Here is a 5,537-nt window from a genome sequence, read left to right as displayed (position 1 = left end):
GAGGGAGTTCCAGGATTTTGATATGCCCTAGGGAAGGGACGGCAAAATAGTTCCAAGTCAGGATGTGGATTGGAGGGGATGTTGCTGATTGTAGTATTCCCATGTGTCTGCTGCTCTTGTCCTTCTAAGGAATCAGGGGGATATCTCTCCGCTGGTTAGAGTCATACCTAGCAAAAAGGAAGATGGTTGTGGTTGTTGGAGGTCAATTATCTGAGCTCCAGGAGATCACTGCAGGAGTTCCTCAGGGTAGTGTCCTAGGCCCAACCATCTTCAGCTGCTTCATCAATAATCTTCTTCAATCATAAGGTCAGAAGTGGGGATTTTCGCTGATAATTGCACAGTGTTCAGCACCATTCGTGACTCCTCAGATACTGAAGCAGTCTGTGTAGAAATGCAACAAGTGCTCGACAGTATCCAGGAATTATCCAATGACCACCTTCAACAAGAGAGAATCTAAGCATCTCCCTTGACATTCAATGGCATTACCATTGCCGAATCCCCCACTATCAACATCCTAGGGGCTACCATTGACCAGAAATTGAACTGGAGTAGCCACAAAATACTGTGGCTACAAGAGCAGGTCACAGGCTAGTAATCCTGCAATGAGTAAGTCTCCTCCTGACTCCCCAAAGCCTGTCCACCATCTACAAGGCACAAGTCAGGAACGTGATGAAACACTCTCCACTTGTCTGGATGGATGCAGCTCCAAGAACACGCAAGAAGCTTGATACCATGCAGGACAAAGCAGCCCACTTGATTGGCACCCCATCCACAAACATTCACTCCCTCCACCAGCGCGCACAGTGGCAGCAGTGTGCACCATCTACAAGATGCACTGCAGCAACACACCGAGGCTCCTTAGACAGCACTTTCCAAACCCACAACCTATACCAATTAGAAGTACAAGGGCAGCAAATGCATGGGAACACCACCACCAGCAAGTTCCCCTCCAAGTCACACACTATCCTGATGTGGAACTATATTGTCGTTCCTTCACTGTCACTGGGTCAAAGCCCTGGAACTCCCTTCCTAACGGCACTGTGAGTGTACCTACCTCACATGGACTGCAGCGGTTCAAGAAGGCAACTCACCACCACCTTCTCCAGGGCAATTAGGGATGGGCAATAAATGCTGGCCTAGGAAGCAACACCCACATCCCATGAATGATTTTTTAAAAATGGTGGTCGAGTTCACGTGTTTGGAAGGTGCTGTCCAGGATTGTAAACACTGCTGCCACTGTGCACCAGTGGTGGAAGGAGTGAATATTTAAGGTGGGGGACGGGGTGTTGATCAAGTGAGCTACTTTGTCCTGGATGGGGTCGAGCTTCCAGAGTGAAGTTAGAGCTGAACTCAGCTAGGCAAGTGGAGAGTATTCCATTACACACCTCACTTGTGCCATGTAGATGGTGGACAGAGTTTGGTGAATCAGGAGCTGTGTTACTCAGATAATAACATAAAAGGTGTTGCCATGGTTACCCACATGGGTCCTAGTTATGCCTGTCTTTTTGTGGTGTATGTCAAACATTCCTTTTTCCAGTCCTACTCAGGGCCCCACCCCCCAGCTCTTTTTCCGGTAGAATGATGACTGTGTCAGTGTCATTTCCTGCTCCCGCCCGGAACTGGAAAACTTCATCAACTTTGTTTCCAATTTCCACCCTTCCCTCACCTTCACATGATCTATCTCCGACACTTCCCTTCCCTTTGTGACTTCTCTGTCTCCATCTCTGAATTTAAGGCTGTCCGCTAATATTCTTTCTAAGCCCACCGACTCCCACAGTTACCTTGACTACACTTCCTCACACCCTGCTTCCTGTAAGGACTCCATTCCATTCTCCCAGTTTCTCCATCTCTGACACATCATTTCTGATGATGCAACCTTCGACAACAGCAGTTCTGATATGTCTTACTTTTTCCTCAACCGAGGATTCCCCCACACTGTGGTTGACAGGGCCCTCAACCGTGTCTGACCCATTTCCTGCACTTCTGCCCTCATCCCGTCCCCTCCCTCCCAGAACTGCAACCAAGTTCCACCCGACCTGCCTGCACATTCAAAGGATCATCCTCCACTATTTCTGCCACCTCCAGCATGATGCCATTATCAAACACATCTTCCCCTCCACTGCCCTGTCAGCATTCCCCTTCCCATGGCCTATTCCCATATAATCGCAGGAGGCATAGATCCTGCCCTTTTACCTCCTCTCTCCTCACCATCCAAGGCCCCAAGCACTCCTTCCAGGTGAAGCAGCGATTTACTTGTACTTCTTTCAATTTAGTCTTCTGTATTCGCTGCTCACAATGCGGCACCTCTACATTGGGGAGACCAAACGTAGATTGGGTGACTGCTTTGCGGAACATCTCCGGACATTCTGTAAGCATGAACCCAAGCTTCAGGTTGCTTGCCACTTCACTTCACCACACTGTTCTCATACCCACATTTCTGTCCTCGGCCTGCTGCAGTGTTCCAGTGAAGCAAGCTCCAGGAACAGAACCTCATTTTCTGATTAGACACTCAACAGCCTTCCGGACTGAACATTAAGTAAAATAATTTCAGAGCATGGCTGGATCTTTTTTATTATTTTATTTTATTTTGATTGATAATTTTTTGTTACCATGTTCCTGCCTGAATCTTGGTTTTTCAAGTTTGTGCTTTTGGAGAGAGCTGTTCATTATTCTGTCATTAACACTGTCTGTACACTAATGTTTTGCCCTTCACTGCACCATTCGCACTCTCCCTTTGTCTTTGCTGCATGACCTGCTTGTCAGTTAATCTCTCCTGCCCTAACACTTTTTGTTGAATTCCAAGATATATTTTATTCATAAAAATCTGTAAAAAATACATTACAAAAATACAAACAATGCAAAGCAGATCAGTTTCCTTCAATACTGGAGTGAATTGCCTCACCATCCTTCCATTTCATTTTACATTTTATAGCAAACAAAAATTTTCCGGATACAGTTCAAGGGGTTTTCCATGGATCCAGCCCCTCCGTTCAGCTTGTTGGTGGGACCTTACACATTGGTCTTTCCCCATTGAGTCTTTGCTGCGGCTGCCCCAAGCTTTAGTGCGTTCCTCAGCACGTAGTCCTGGACCTTGGAATGTGCCAGTCTGCAACATTCGGTGGTGGACAACTCTTTGCGCTGGAAGACCAGCAAGTTTTGTGCAGACCAAAGGGCGTCTTTTACCAAATTGATAGTCTTCCAGCAGCAGCTGATGTTTATCTCGGTGCGCGTCTCTGGGAACAGCCCGGAGAGCACAGACTCTTGTGTTACAGAGCTGCTTGGGATGAATCTCAACAAAATCCACTGCATCTCTTTCCACACATGCTTTGCAAAGACACATTCCAGGAGGAGGTGGGCAACCGTCTCCTGCCTGAACACACACCTTCCCTTTTGTTCTCTTCCCCACCTCCACCTACCCTCCCCACCCCTCCGCCATGCCCACTTCACTTACTTAAAACTTATTACATTGAGTGTGGAACAAATTCCATCAATCTTTTGTACTGTATGAGATTAAGTTTGTCACACATTCTGGTACATTATATGACAGCAAATGTAATTCTAAATCTATCTCTGTTGTACTGTATCTGAGTGTGAGATTATTTGAGTGTCAGTCTATGGAACTAAATGTGATTGTGTGATTCATTCTGTCTGTCAATCATGAGTATTGTATGTGAATGTGTGGCAGCTTCTGTATCTATCTGCTACTGTGGGTGAATGTGGATATAATTCTGTATCTGTCAGTGTCTGGAACTAAATGTGAGTGTGAGATTCATTCTGTATGCACCAGTCTTACAGTCAGAATGTGATTGTTTGATTCATTCTCTATGTGTCAGTCTAAGGTATTATGTTTGTGTGTGGTTTTAATTAAGTGTCTGTCACTTTATGTGAGCTTGGGTCTCATTGTATATTTGTCAGTCTCTGGTTCTTTCTGTGAGAGTGAGATTAATTCTCTATCTGCTGGTCTCTGAAATTAATTGATTTTGTGACTCACTCTGTGTCTGTCAGTCTCTGCTAGTGTATGTGAGTGATATCTGTTATGCATATATTATTTTCTGGTACTGGAAGTGAATGTTGGATTTATTCTTTAGCTGTTAGTCTCTGGTACAACGTATGAGTGTGGGTCCCATTGAGTATTAGTCAATTTCTGGTACAGTCTGCATGTGCACATCCAGAGCTCATTCTGCATTTGGCAGTCTCTGGTACTTAATGTGTGTTACAATTCATTTTTTATGTGTCTGTTTCTGGGACAGTCAGTTAAAGTGGAATTAATTTTGTATCTCTCAGCTACTGGTATTGTCTACAAGTGTGGTACATTCTGTATCTATGAGACTCTGGTGCAGGATTCCTCTGTACCGGTACTTAATATGTATCTCAGGGATGGTATTGAGAACTATTTGTTTAACGCCATAATGTATCACAATTTGCCTCATTTTAACTGTGTGTTTTATTGAGTTGTGGTATGAGAGTTTTAGGAACATAGGAGCAGGACACCCAGCATGCTCTGCCATTCAATAGGATCAGGACTGATCATCCACTTCAATGCCTTTTTTCCCACACTATCCTCATATCCCCTTATGTCATTTGTATTTAGAAATCTGTCAATCTCTGCTTTAAACATACTCAATGACTGAGCTTCCACAGTTCTCTGGGGTAGAGAATTCCTAATGTTTAACAACCCTCTGAGTAAAGAAATTTCTCCTCATCTCTGTTTGTTTTGGACGAGTATTTAGTCTGTAACTCTGAACACATTTGTGAATGATGACATATATTTCAAACTCACAAATGGTGTGCTCAGTATAATTAGAATCATTGAATTGATACTCTATCTTTCATTACAGCTCTGACAGAGATTATTGGATTGGTATGTCATGTGCAGTGCAGTCTGCACTAATTGGCATAATACTGTAACTTTCCTTTTGATACTGTATGAGATGTTTGTACTACATTGTAATCTGTCTCTCAGTCTGCACTCTGGTCTACATTCTTAGGATTCATTCTGTACCTTTCCATCAGCTGCTCTACCTCATATTTAATTTGTAGCTTAGGCTGCACTTTTGTGAGATTGATCCGGTGCCTTTCAATCTGATAGTGGGTGTGATTTTGAACTGAGATCAATGGACCTACCTTTCAGCAGTACTGAGTTGGGCTGAATTGGAAACAACTTCTGCCTCTCCGGCATTGTTTGATTGTCTGCTGGGAGAGTGGAGTGTGGTGGTGCGTGGGGGGAGGGTTGCGTGGGGAGGGGGGAGCGTAATGCAGTATCTTACACATTCAATGTCTCTTGATCATCTCCATTGACAACCCCATCTGGCCAATTGAATCAGGGAGCACTCCCACTGTCTTGTTTAGTCTTTTAGAATGCAAATGTGCAGCCATATTTTCAGCCATTGTTGTGGTTTTTTTAAACAAGGTATTTGAAGTCCATAACAGTTCATACGACAAAATTAATATGTCTCATTTTTGACAGGTGTGGTTTTCGGCATAACATGAATGTAATATTTCAATTAATAATCATTATGGACAACCACAAAGGATGA

This window comes from Heterodontus francisci, unplaced genomic scaffold (assembly GCF_036365525.1).
Source record: "Heterodontus francisci isolate sHetFra1 unplaced genomic scaffold, sHetFra1.hap1 HAP1_SCAFFOLD_86, whole genome shotgun sequence".
NCBI lineage: Eukaryota > Metazoa > Chordata > Chondrichthyes > Heterodontiformes > Heterodontidae > Heterodontus > Heterodontus francisci.
Note: the sequence above shows the minus strand (reverse complement) of the source record.